The sequence below is a fragment of the Cervus canadensis genome, chromosome 2 (genome assembly GCF_019320065.1).
Source record: "Cervus canadensis isolate Bull #8, Minnesota chromosome 2, ASM1932006v1, whole genome shotgun sequence".
Lineage (NCBI taxonomy): Eukaryota > Metazoa > Chordata > Mammalia > Artiodactyla > Cervidae > Cervus > Cervus canadensis.
Genome location: NC_057387.1, coordinates 77,409,659 through 77,423,279, shown reverse-complemented (window position 1 = coordinate 77,423,279; position 13,621 = coordinate 77,409,659). Strand labels below are relative to the sequence as shown.

The 13,621-nt window shown below is 40.9% G+C and overlaps 1 protein-coding gene across 1 annotated transcript in view; it reads left to right on the top strand.

Moving 5' to 3' along the window:
• The window catches only part of ROR1 (receptor tyrosine kinase like orphan receptor 1), a 455,574-nt gene that overhangs the window by 30,163 nt on the left and 411,790 nt on the right, over positions 1 to 13,621 (top strand). The gene's annotated exons all lie outside the window — the stretch shown is intronic.

The window sequence follows — 13,621 nt, the reverse complement described above, 5'->3', positions numbered from 1 at the left end:
TTGTTTGTTTACATGTTTGACTCCCCTTCTGAGCTGTGAGCTCTGAGTAGGGAGGAATGGTGTTTAATTCACCTTTATATCTTCAATGCCCAGCATGTGGGGTCTGGCACAAATGAAAGAGACATTCATTAAATATTTGTCAGATCAATGAATATTGGAAAGCTCAAATTTTTATGGCAGACAAGGGAGATAGTGGGAGCCTTCTTTTTTTTACTAGAAAAACATTGTTTATTAGATCTGAATGGATCATTTAGAAAATATGCAGTTGGCTATCTTTTTTGGTCAAAGAAGAAAATCAGTATAAAATGCTTAATTAAAAGCAGAGGCTAACATTTCCCCTTTTAATGAAGGCAGGATCATGAGTATTTTCCTTTCCTTAGCCCAGATGGGCAGGCAGCCAGGCCCAGAGACAGGGCTGCTATGCAGACAGATAAGAAGGTTTGACATTACGAGGACTGGGTCCTGGGGTTACCCTGGGTCCATCTTTGCTTCAGTGTTTCTCCTCAGGGATGTTGAAAATTTGAGAGGCATTACTTCCTTTAAGATACTCCAAAGACATTGCCAACTGCTTAACATGTTTTGCTTTGTTACCTATAAGATTACCATTTGTTTGTGAACTTAAAATGGCAGGTTTTGCAGGAGTATGTTCTGAATTTGAAGTTCAAAATCCCAAGAGGTGTGGATCTTTTTTCTTGTTCTTCTTGGTGCTCCTGGGTTGGGCCCTTAATCAATGGGATGCCTGGAGCTCTTTCCCACACAACATCTGCAGGGTGGGTCCTGACCTGGGTGTAAGAAGCTGATGAGGACCTGGATTTAGGGAGGCAAGGAGGACAGTGATGTTCTGAATGATCTCTGAAATGAAATTCGGGCCCTCTGAGAAGGACAGTGAGTGAGTGGGCATGCTCAAGGACAGGACACTGCTGCTCATTGTGGTCTGAGGACCAGCAACATCAGCATCGCCTGGGAGCTTGTTAGAAAGGCAGGGTCTCAAATGCTACCCCTCCCACTGCCCCTCCCCCACACACTCTCGCCTTCTCTTATTAAATCAGACTCTGCATTTTACCAAGATTCCCAGGTGATCCGTATGCATATTAACATTTTAGAAGCACTGCTCTGCTGAGAAAGTCTTTCCTTGAAGTTTGATTGGCTTTTGGGGATTTTAGAATGTAGCATAATCCCTGATCCCAGAACTGTCTTAAATACCAGAACTGCCACCATGAAGGTATTACGTGACCCTTTTTAATCTTAGATTTTTTCATCAATGATATGTTTTGCTAATTTTTAATGTATTTTTGAAAAAGATCGATTTATTTTATTTATGGCTGCACTGCTGCGCACAGGCTTTCTCTAGTTGTGTCGGATGGGGGCTATTCTTGTTGCAATGCACAGGCTTCTCATTGTGGTCGCTTCTGTTGTTGCAGAGCATGGGCTCTGGGAACGTGGGCTTCAGTAGTTGCAGTGCACAGGCTCAGTAGCTGTGATGCGGGGCCTTAGTTGTGCTGCGGAATTTGGGATCTTCCCAGACCAGGGATCAAACCTGTATCCCCTGCCTTGGTAGGCAGGTTCTTAACCACTAGACCACCAGGGAAGCCCCTTTTGTGTAAGTTAAATGAAATAATGTAATGCTCTTAGCTTATAGCAGGATCTTAATAAATATTACTTGCTGATACTATTTTTTATTTGACTTTATTTTTAATATATTTTTATCAGGTTATTTTATCTGAACCCTAGTGCAAACCATTCAACTATTTATTATGAATGGAGAATAGCTGTGCTATCATTACTGAAATGTTGTAATTTTGCATTAATTTTGCCTTTTGCATGATGAATGAATGGCCTTAAAGAATCCATAGCTTCTGAACCTCAGAGTACTATGTGAAATATATGCTTCCAGAAAACTCCATCAAAACTTTTTTGAAAAAAAGTTTTGACCTACGACCCAGCAATTGTACTGGTAAACTTTTGTCCCAGATGTATGAAAACTTGCATCTCTGTGAAAGCCTGTGCATGATTGTCTATAATAGCATTATTTGTAATAGTCAAAACTTGGAAACAATTCAGGTGAATGGTTAAAGTGTGGTACCTCCATATCATGAAACACAACTCAGCGATAACAAGATGTGAACAGTGTCATGTGCAGCAACTAGGAGAGGTTTCATGGGAGTTATTCTGAATGAACAAAAACTAATCTTAAAAAATATGTGTGTATAACATTCTCAAAATAACAAAATTTTAGAGATGGAGAACAGATTAATGGTTGCCCGGCACTGGGGACGGGGTTGGGGATACTGTGAGCGGATAAATGGGATTATAAAATGGTAGCATGAGGACCTTACTCTGCATCTTGATTGTGATGTGGGTACATGAATTTACACATGAAGAAACTGCATAGACTATAATACACAGTCACAACTGGGCACACATAAAACTGGAAAAATCTGAGTAAAGCCTAGGGATATCCTGAAGTCAATTTCCTGACATTTGTCTTATGTTATAGTTTTATAGTTATGTAGGATGTCACCACAGTGGACACTGGGGGTGGGGTGGTGGGGTGGAGAACATGAGTTCTATTTCTGTGTTCTATTTTTGCAGCTTCCTCTAAATCTATGATTATTTTAAATAAAAAAGTATGGTGCTTGAATGGATGTTTACAGGCATATTGTGCTTTATTATATTTTGCAGGTAGGTTTTTTTTTTTTTTTTTTAAACAAATTGAAGGTTTGTGGCAACCCTGTGCTAGCAAGTCTATCAATGTCTGCTTTCCAACAGCATGTGTTTACTTCCTATCTGTGTCTCATTTTTGGTAATTTTTGTAATATTTTAGACCTTTTCTTTATTATTTGTTATGGTGATCTATCATCAGGGATCTTTGATGTTACTATTGCAGAAACTACAACTCGCTGAGGGCTCAGATGATAAGCAGTTTTTTAGCCATAAAGTATTTTTCAATTAAAGAATGCACATTGGTTTTTTAGGTGTAGTATTCTAGACATTGGGAAACTGAAAAATCCATGTGACTCGTTTTATTGCAATATTCCCTTTATTGTGGAATCTGGACCCAACATACTGTATCCCCAAGGTATGCCTGTGTTTGGAAAGCATCCTGCCCAGGACTAGCGAAGAAGCCTGGTGAAGCTGAGTAAATGAAGTACACAGACCTTTGTTCTGGACTGCCTTTTCCGTGCCCCTGGGGCAGGACTCTCCTCTGAGCGTGGAGTGGTCATGTCCTAGCCACACACTCTCCTCTTATAAGGAGGTGCCCCTATATCTATCACTCCCCAGGGCTATCTCTTGAGGTCACTACAGTGGACAGTGCTACAATTGAGTGCTCATCTGAAGGCATCCTAAGTAGTCTCCTGGACCTGAATGTTCCCTGAGGTGGCCCCACCTTGGGAATGCTGGAGACACAGTCTAGGGAGCCTGAGACCTTGTCCTTGTGGCTCAGCTCGCTCTTCACGTTTTCATATTAATGTGTCTTTAATGTGTCACCGGCTTTCAGCAGTTTCCTCTCAGTAATGCGGTTAGTCCTTGGGGAACATTCCATAGCCAGATGAACTTTAATCCCTGAATGCTCCAAAAGGGAGGGTTCTTGTTCCTCTTTTGAAGATTCTGTTCCCCCATAAGGAAAGTGCATGATTTAATTAATGGATGAAAGAAAAGGGCCCAAATGGAGCCAGAAAGAAGTCAGCAGCATTGCCACCCACCTGCAGACACACAATAAGATAAAAGAGCACCTGATTAGGGAGGGGAAGGACCCCCAGAGGGAGAGGATTGCAGCGCAGAGTTGGGAGGCCTGAGCTCTAGGACCAGCTCCGGTCATTGACTGTGTGACCTTGAAGCTCAGTTTCTGTGGGATTCTTTTTTTCTTCCTTTTAAAATGGGGATGAGAATATAGATCTTTTCTACCTCCAGACCCTGATGCTGGGAAGGATTGAAGGCAACAGGAGAAGGGGCCGCAGAGCATGAGATGGTTCAATAGCATCACCAGTTCAGTGAACATGAATTTGAGTGAACTCTGGGAGATAGTGAAGGAAGGGAAGCCTGGGATGCTGCAGTCCATGGGATCGCAGGAATTGGACAGGACATAGGGACTGAACAATAGCAAAACCTCCAGAAATGTGTAGATAACAGAAAGAGGAAAGGGGAGTCCACTGCCAAGTTGAAAATGCCCTACAGTGTAACATTTTATGCAGATAATGCACTACCTAGAATGAAACTGCCAAGACAGTTTATGAGAGGAAAGATGAGAGAATACTTGTTCTTGTTTCTTTAAAAAAAACAAAGCAAAAAAGATGCTTTCTTGCTAAAGATTAGTAATCTGTCTTGTCTTATAATGTTCATAATAAAATTATAGTAGTGGTTGTCCATCCATCTATAGGGGCATTTTTCCTCATATAAGATGCTTGTGTCCTTGGCTTATAAGTAAGGCACACTGTGCTGGTCTTTGGAGACTTAGAACATAGTAAAGGTTCTAAGGCCCTGCAACAGAAAAATCTGTTTGACTTTGTTTAGTCTAGTAATTCCTTAGTGTATTACCAGTGGATCCCCTTCCTGCCCCCTGACTTTCTCTTAAGATTTTTATATACCTGGATTAAGTACCCTGGACTAGCATTCAGCTCAGCAATACTTTGAAATGAGTTCTTGAGGGGTTAGCTTGTTTGTGCCTTTCATATGTTATACATTTTGTAAATAATTTAGTTTTTCTTTCTCTACCTTGGCTTCAAGGAAACTCAGAGAAAATTCATAACTTCCATTTTAGAATATTGTGACCTTCTTATTTTTGTACTATAGTTTCCTGGTTTTATTTCCTTGTCTTATTGATATATTTACGGGCCCTGACTTAAAATGCTGGTTATTATCTTTTTTGTTATATTGTAAGCAACTTTAAATTTTTTCTGGGTAAGATGGGCTATGAATATAAAGAAACAACAAACTACTACTACTAATATAAATAATCTAAAAATGACACTAACTGGTCTTTACTGAATAGTAAACACTAAAAAAAACAGTGTTAAAAACAAACACAGTTATTTGTAAGGCAGTGTACTGGGTCCTTTGCATAAACAACTTCTTTATTTGATCGAAGTGTTCCTTGATTTTATCCTAAGAAGTTTCAGATCTCAGGAGTCCAGTTTAGAGTCTCAGAATCTTACAATTAGGAGGGACTTTCGAGAGCATCCAACCTTAAGAAATAACCCTGAGGGAGGTGAAAGTCTAACCATCCAGGGCAGATGGTCTTCTGAGGTTCTCCATGGCAACCTGCAGCTAATCTCTGCCCTTCTGCCACTTCTGGGAAAATTGCTTTAGGGAAATGCAGTTTTAACTGGGACCATGAAATCATTAATGATAGGAAAGGTGGGGTTTGGGTGGCTTGTATTTGGAATGTGGAGATTCAGTGGCTGTCTCTCTTGGGGAGCCGCTGCCGCATGCTCGGATTATCTAGGACGATTTCTGCTTGATGAAAGAAGAGGGTAGGATCTTCCTCCACCCAGTTGGGCTCTGCAGGGCTCTCTCATGTATTGAGCTGGTACTAACATCTGTCTTCGTTCTCCTGCCTTCACAGTCCAACATCTCATTCAAGATCTGTCCTGTGGGCAGGAGGCAACTGATGTTATTCTTCCTCCTCTAGAGCCATTTCTGGCTGTCTTAGGCTTCAGAGAGCTTTTCCACATTTGGCACTGGGCTTTGCAATTCCTTACTGCATCACCCTTTCATGCGTTTGTGTTCTCTCGTCTCCTTGACTAGCCTGGACCCTCCTGAGGGCAGGGCTGATGCCATAGCCTCAGTTGTTTCTCAAGTCCAGTGCATATTGATCCTGGGTGGGGATATTTGCTGCTCCTGTTGATTGAGGTCAGTCCATAGTTTCTAAACATGAGCAGAATGCAGGGCTCTTTGCTGGTCTCTGGTAATACAAAGGTGCAGGGACACTTTTCAGGTTGTAGTAATAACTCTGAGCTCTTTGAGGGGAAGGACTAGGATTTATTCATCGCTGCCTCCCGTACCCAGCACACTGCCTGATGTACAGACGTGCGCAGAGGCTGCTACCTGTTTCTCCCAGTGCTTGTGGCTGTTGCTGTGGTTGCTGTTCTCTTTTTCCTCCTCCCTCCCTTCTCTTTCTTCTCCTCCTCCATCTATAGTAACAGGAGCTTTCTCTGGACACATTTCCCAGCTCTCCTTGCCGCTGAATATGGTCCTGTGACCAGGTTTTGGCCAAAGGAATGTGAGCAGAGGTAATATGTTTTAACTTCTGAGTTGTGCTCTTAGAAGCAAACAAGTGAGCCATCTCTTACTGTTTTTTCTCCTTGGGCTGGAATGTGTGTGGACAGTCTTCAGTTGTATGAGTAAAGGTGACACTTTCAGAATGGCAGAGCAATGAGATGGAAGGATTCTGGGTCCTTGTTACCCTTGAGTTGTCTGAAGAGTAAACACTGTTTAAAAAAAAAACAGTGTTAAAAATAAACACAGTTATTGGTCAGACACTGTACTGGGACCTTTGCATAAACAACTTCTTTATTTGATTGAGATGTTCCTTAGTTTTATCCTAAGAGGTTTCAGATCTCAGGAGTCCAATTTAGATTCTCAGAATCTTACAATTAGGAGGGACTTTTGAGAGCGTCCAACCTTAAGAAATAACCCTGAGGGAGGTGAAAGTCGTCATCCAGGACTGAAAGTTGTTCAGTCCTGTCCGACTCGTTGTGACCTCATGGACTGTAGCCCTCCAGGCTCCTCTGTCCATGAGATTTCCCAGTCAAGAGTGCTGGAGTGAGTTGCAGATTCCTGTTCAAGGGGATCTTCCCAGCTCAGAGGTTGAACCCGCTTCTCCTGTGTTGCAAGTGGATTCTTTACCACTGAGCTACCTGTACTGAATAACTGGACTTTTTATTTCAAAAAGTGTGTATGAGAAAGAAACTTCTACCTTGTTTAAGTTTTTGTAATTTTGGGTTTCTTGGTACAACAGTCTGTTTTGTATTCTAGTTAATTTAGTAATTAATAGTTCTATTCTAATTAATTCAGTAATCAGTAATTGTATTCTAATTAATTCAGTAATTTGGTGTTTAGTAAATGGCTGGTGCATCAATGAATGAATGAATGAATGAATACTTGCCTTACCTTTATTACCATATAGTTTTAGTAGCAGCCCAGTGCACACATTTATGTTGGGAAAGAAAGTCTCTCATGTGACTTTCACCTACATTTCACTGGCCAGAGCTGTGTCAGATGCAGAGGAGGCTGTAAATTTGAGTTTCACTTTCTAGTCTCTATAGATAAAGAGGCTAAAAAGGGTGTAAGAGAGGGGAGGAATCAGTAAACCAATCTATAGTGCCTCTCAGCCACATAGCTTTGACTTATATTGTTTAGAAGTACAGGACTTAAATTTTTTTTTTTTTATTTAAAAGAAGTATATAAGCCACATAATTTGAGTATTGCCAGGAAGAGATATGGTTCTTATCCCAGATGAACCGGATTCTAGGAAGATAAGATGTCTTCAAAAGAACACAGATAATTATCAGTAGGGACCCTGGGGCTAGATGTGGTCCTCCTGTCATACAACTTGATCCACGGCCACCTGGAACTGACTACAAAGGGATATTGATGCCAAGGCCACCTGCTGGATTCAGTGTCTTAAATGCTTTCTTTGGAGCCATAGCCAGTCCTGGATCTGACATTGCAGTGTCTGCAGGTGAGCTGGAAAAGGTAGTGTCAGGGCCATCAAAATTATTCAGCAGATACTTACTAAGCACTTCCACTTACCAGCCTAACTGGGCTGTGGGGACCCAGAAACATGCTCTCTGCCATCATGAGGGAGATGGAAAGACAAACTGATGACCACAGTGTCACGAAGGCTGTGTATGGAATGTCTATACATAATGGGAGCAAAGGAAGACAGAACGTCTTCCAGAAAGAGCAGCAAGATATTTCACCTGAAGCTGAAATATCTCTATTTCAGTGCAAAAGAAACTCCAAAACATCTGAGTGGATCTCAGACACCTGGTCTGCTTCCAAGTTGTGTTTGAATTAGCATCTTGTGTGTCACATGTGCATTGTACTTGTTACTCTGTGGGGAATGTTTCAAAGAAGTCTTGAATTGAGGCACTGTCCCTCTTTGTGGCTAGATTAGGCACTTCAGAAAACCCGAGACCACTTCCAGTCTGACTCTTAGGCAGTGGGATCCTGGAAGGCCAAGTTTCATCAAATGAGTTTTTCTTCTTTTAACTAAAGAGAGAAATTTGCTCCTGAGTATCCTTCACTTTAGGCGGTGGGTATGGAATCCAGAAAGTATCTGTGTAAGAAAATCTTGATAAACTAAAACTATCTCCTTATACCTTTCCATAGGCAAGAATACATTAGACATTTAGCGTTTTACACTTAAAAGATTTTCTTAAAGCAAGGCACACAAGAAGATCAAAGAAGGTCCTCTGATATGCTGACAAAGAAGGTACAGAGAGCTCAATGATGGTTAACTCATCTTAGCAGGGGAAGTTTCAGAAAACGAAGAAAACTCATCAACAGTTTAATTCACCAACTCTTGGATTCCAATGCTGCAAACAGACTGGATGCAGGCAACTTGCCCAGGTTCCATGGAGCTTAAAACCAGGTGTTTGTGTAGGGGGGGGAAAAACATTCAAAATTTATTCAGGAAAAATGTATTCAATTAAGACAAGAGAAGCCCATTTTGAGAATTTAGTACATATGTTCATTTTATAGGTGTGCTGGGAAATTATTAGCAGGTGAATGGATTTGGTCACAAAGCCTTTGGGTTGTTTTGGAGGAAGAATGTTGCTTCTTGGGAAGTGGCCAGAGGAGTCGAGAGATGTTTTGGGAACATTTTCTATTCTCCTTTTTGTTGATGGCTTCCTAGCTGTCTTGGAGTGGGAAATGGCAACCCACTCCAGTATTCTTGCCTGGGAAACCCCATGGACAGAGGAGCCTGGTGGGATACAGTCCATGCGGTTGCAAAGAGTTGGACATGACTGAGCAGCTGAGCACGTCCTAGTAGTCTAGTCCTGAACTTCCTCTCCTGTGTATTAGGAAATCATGTAGAAATAGAAGGTATGCTTCATTACTTAACCATGTCCACAACCAGTGCCGAGTTCTGGAGATGAAAAGGCACAGTTCCAGTCTTTAAAGTGGGGTGGGCACACACACATATAGTGTAAACAGTGTAATATAGCAGTAGATGGTATTAGTGTTGTGATTTTGGAGGACTAGTTGTCTTGAGAACGTCATAGAGAAGATGGAACTTAAACTGGATGTTAAAAGTCTTGAAGGTGATTTCCAGGAAAAAGAGATAGGAAAGGACAACTGGGTGGAGGAATCAGCCTGTGCAAAGGCATAGAGGTGTAGAATAGACGGCACTCTTGGGGGAATAGCTGGTGGTTCATTGAGCTGGAGGAAGGGTTTGGGAATGTCTTTGGAGGGTGTTTTAGGGTGATGCTGGACTACAGGGCTACCCAGGTGGTCCAGTGGTAAAGAACCTGCCTGCCAACATAGGAGATGCAAGAGATGTGGGTTCGATCACTGGATTGGGAAGATCCCCTGGAAGGGGGCATGGCAACCCACTCCAGTATTCATGTCTGGAGAATTCCATGGACAGAGGAGCCTGGTGGACTACCGTCCATGGGGTCACAGAGTTGGACATGACTGAAGCAACTTAGCACTCATGATATCCTAGCCTGGGAAATCTAAACTTGAGTTTAAATCTAAACTAAATGAGTTCTCTGTACTCATTGAGGGGCAAAGCCATCCAGAAGTCTGGATGGCTCAAGTAGTTGGCCTGGGAAGAAGAATTGCCTTGCCTTTGGCTCTGCCTCCTCAGGTCCAGTAGTAGTAGTGTTAGTCACTCAGTCATGTCTGACTCTTTGTGACCCCATGGACTGTAGCCTGCCAGAATTCTCTGGCAGGAGAATTGGAATTCTCTAGGCAAGAATAATGGAGTGGGTTGCCATTCTCGCCTTCTCCAGGGGATCTTCCTCAGGGATAGAACCCAGAACTCCTGCCATGAAGGCAGATTCTTTACCATCTGAGCCACTAGGGAAGCCCAATACAAGTCTGATCTGAGCAGGAAGAGGAAGACACCTGTGAGTGCAGACACTGGAAGAAAGAAAGTTTTCCCTGACCAGGAATCAAACCTGGGCCATGGCGGTGAAAGCACTGAATCCTAGCCACTAGACCACCAGGGAGCCTCAGATCCAAGTTGGAATCAATTCCAATAAGTAAAAGCTTTCAGGAAGTAAAACAAGACTCTTTCAGATTGTGTGTAGGGTCATGCCTGACTGTTTGCGACACCGTGGACTCTAGTCTGCAAGACTCCTCTGTCCATGGAGTTTTCCAGGCAAGAATACTGGAGCGGATCGCCATTTCCTACTCCAGGGGATGAAATTTCCCGACCCAGGGATGAAATTCATGTCTCTTGCATCTCCTTCATTGGCAGATGGATTCTTTACCACTGAGTCACCTGGGAAGCCGTCTTTTAGATTAGAGTTGGCAACCTAAAGCCTCCAGGTCAAATGTGGCCTGTGGCTTGTTTTTGTAAATAAAGTTTTATTGGAACATACCCACACACATCCATTTATACATTGTCTATGGGGGTTTCTACGTTACAATGCTGGAGTTGAGTAGTTGCAACAGGGACTGTATGGCCTCAGTCAATTGAGTTTAGCCATTCAGTAGTGTACAACTCTTTGAGACTCCATGGACTGCAGCACACCAGGCTTCCCTGTGCATCACTAGCTCCTGGAACTTACTCAAACTCACGTCCATCGAGTTGGTGATGCCATCCAACCATCTCATCCTCTGTCGTTCCCCTCTCCTCCCACTTTCAATCTTTCCCAGCATCAGGGTCTTTTCAAATGAGTCAGTTCTTCGTATCAGGTGGCCAAAGTATTGGAGTTTCAGCTTCAGCATCAGTCCTGTATGGTCTGCAGTGGCTCAAATACTTACTATGTGGCTCTTTATAGAAACATTTTGCTAATTCCTATTTTAGATTATAAGGTCCAGGAGGGCTGGAAACATAGCTTAGACTCACTATGTTTTGGCTGAATGAATAAATGAATGGATAAATGGAGAGAAATTCTGAATTTGTTAAGTACATAACTTGACAATGAACTTTTTGTGACACTTCAGGTCCCAGTTTCCCTTTAAATAAAATAAGAACAGGAATACTTATGAAATAGGCAGAACTTAGGAGGATTATTTCCTATAATACAACTTTAAGTGTTTAAATGCCATTAAAAATATAACTACCATCTATTAAGCTTTATGTGTGTTGAGTGCTCTATTAAGGCCTTAATTTTTATTGCCTCATTTAATTCTCATACCACTTACTATGAGGGAGGAATTATTGACCTCAATTTATAAATGGAGGAATTCAGCCCAGAGAGGCAAAGTCATCTGCCAAGGTCACACAGCTGGGAAGGGATTGAGCTGTGTCTAACTCCAGTGTGACTTGTTCTGAAACCTTTCCACCAAGTCCCACTGCCTCTGAATGTTGTTAAGTGCTCCTTCTCCTTTTTGAAATAAGAGAAGCAGATATTGGTCTTGGGGGTCTCGAGACATGGAATAGTAAAATGAAAAAGAAAAAGATTGGTTTTAGATTTTTTCTTTTTTTTTAAATTGAAGTTTAATTAATGTACAACTTATTGTATATGTTATAGGTGTACCATATAGTGATTCACCAATTTTAGAGGTAATACTTCGTTTATAGTTATTATAAAATCTTGGTTATATTCCTTGTGTTGTACAATATATCCTTGTGGTTTATTTTCTACATAATAGCTTGTATTGCTTAATTCCTTTCCCCTGTATTACTCCTATCTCCTTCCCTCTCCTCACTGATGACCATTAGTTTGTTCTATATATATGCAAATCTGTTTCTTTTTTATTATATTCTCTAGTTTGTTGTAATTTTTAGATTCCATATGTAAGTGATATCATATGTTATTTGTTTTTCTGTGTCTGACTTATTTCACTTAGCATAATACCCTGAAAGTCCATCCATGTTGTCACAAGGTTACAAGTGGCAATGTTCCATGTTTCATTCTTTTCTATGGGTGAGTAGTATTTCATTGTGCGTGTGTGTGTGTTTATGTATACCACATGCTACCTGGCTTCAGATTATCCTACAAAGCTACAGTCATCAAAACAGTATGGTACTGGCACAAACCCAGACACATAGATCAATGGGACAGAATAGAGCCCAGACACAAACCCACATACTCATGGTCAATCTGTGATAAGGTAGGCAAGAATATACAATGGAAAAAAAACAGTCTCTTCAGTAAGAGGTGCTGGAAAAACTGGATAGCTAGATCTAAAAAATGAAATTAGAACATTCTCTAATACCATATACAAAAATAAACTCAAAATGGGTTAGAGACCTAAATGTAAAATCAAAAACTGTAAAGCTCCTAGCAGAAAACACAGAACACTCTGATGTAACTCATAGCACTATTTTTTTGGAATTGTCTCCTAACACAGAGAAAATAAAAACAAAAATAAACAAATGAGACCTAATTAAACATAAAAGCTTTTGCACAGCAAAGGAAACCATTGACAGAATGAGAATGTCCTACTGAATGGAAGAAAATATTTGCAAATGATATGACCAATAAGGGGTTAATATTCAACACATATCAATAGCTCATGCAATTCAACATTAAAAAAAAAAAAGACCAAAACAGCCTGATTTAAAAATGTGTAGAAGACTTAAATAGATATTTTTCCAAAGAGGACATGCTGATGGCCAAAATGCTCATGAAAAGATGCTCAACACCATTAGTCATCAGGAAAATACAAATCAAAACCACAGTCAGCTATTTCCTCACACCTGTCAGAATGGCTGTCATTAAAAAGAGCACATATAACAAATGTTGGTGAAGGTGTGGAGGAAAGGGAACCCTTGTACACTGTTGGTGGGATGTAAATTGAAGCAGTCACTGTGAAAAACAGTATGGTGGTTTCTCAAAAATTGATTTAAAAATTTTTAACCTTTTAAATAATTTAGACAACAATAAGGTTACTCATCTTTAAAAGCACACTCTAGTAAACACTCCTCCTAAAAATTCAGCTCAGTTATGTTATATAAAGAAAGCTAAATAAAAATCATGTTTTTCCCTTGGAAAGATGAGTCCTGGTTAAGTTTTAGGGATTTGGAAACTTTTCATTTGTTTAGCAATGCTGTATGTAGTGGTAAGATGCATTTAAATGCTGCCTTGTTCTAGAGACCTTTTGCCCCATTTGAAAGGGCCTCTCTTCGAATCATGTGCCCAGCATAGTGCATACAATCAATAAACACTGACTGACTGATTGAATGAATGAATGCCTTTCAGCGCTTCATAGACACCGCCTTCCAGTATAATTGAATGTGTGTGTGAGTATGTCCTTACTTATTACAGAATAAGTACCAGTGCGCTTGCCACATCTTTTTCCCACTGCAGAACCTACCTACCACAGGGCCTGACACTAAATAGATGCTTAATAAACATTTCTGGCATTAAATTGATGGGCAGTCTATGCCCCAAAGCTTTGTGGACTGAAGGAATGACAAGTGAGAAACTAATGTGAAGGTGAGATGGATTTCTCTCTGTAGCAGAGGAATGATTTAAACCCACAATTACTTTGA